Below are 563 nucleotides of genomic sequence, written 5' to 3'. Positions count from 1 at the left end.
CCAGTTAGGGAACCGCAGGGTAAAGATATCCCCTTCCCACATTAGGGAACTGCAAGGTAGACTCCCCCACAATTAGGGAACCGCTGGATAATGACCCCCCCGCAGTTAGGGAACCACAGGGTAAAGGCCCCCTCAGTTAGGGAATCATAGGGTAAAGACCCTCTCCCCCCATATTTAGGGAACCGCAGGTAAAGATATCCCCTCCCCACATGAGGGAACTGTAAGGTAGACTCGCCCCCAATTAGGGAACTGCCAGGTAAAGACACCCCAACCGTTAGGTCAGGTTGGCTGCTTGCTCTGCACGCCTGGCCCTGCCCTGCTGTGGCCACCTGCCGGTAGCAGCCTCTCCAGAGTGTGTTTCTCTCACCTGTACCACTTAGAACCCTTATTTCCTGTTATTACAAAGGCTTCAGGAAATCTTTGATCTATGTTAGCTAAGAGGTGAAGCAAGTGTATACCTTCCTGTACAGGCTAGTTTCAGGTTAATGCCTAATCACCACCAGTTACTCGGGTCTTAGAAAAAGAAAACGTGGGCCAGGCGTGGTGGCTTAAGTCTGTAATCC

General features: G+C 51.5%; 1 protein-coding gene across 2 annotated transcripts in view; it reads right to left on the bottom strand.

The window, feature by feature from the left end:
* DNMT1 (DNA (cytosine-5-)-methyltransferase 1) overlaps nucleotides 1–563 on the bottom strand; it is a 60,728-nt gene that overhangs the window by 9,502 nt on the left and 50,663 nt on the right. The window lies entirely within an intron of this gene.

The sequence above is a fragment of the Colobus angolensis genome, unplaced genomic scaffold, assembly GCF_000951035.1.
Source record: "Colobus angolensis palliatus isolate OR3802 unplaced genomic scaffold, Cang.pa_1.0 Scaffold39, whole genome shotgun sequence".
Classification (NCBI taxonomy): domain Eukaryota; kingdom Metazoa; phylum Chordata; class Mammalia; order Primates; family Cercopithecidae; genus Colobus; species Colobus angolensis.
This window is presented reverse-complemented; position numbering and strand designations above follow the sequence as displayed.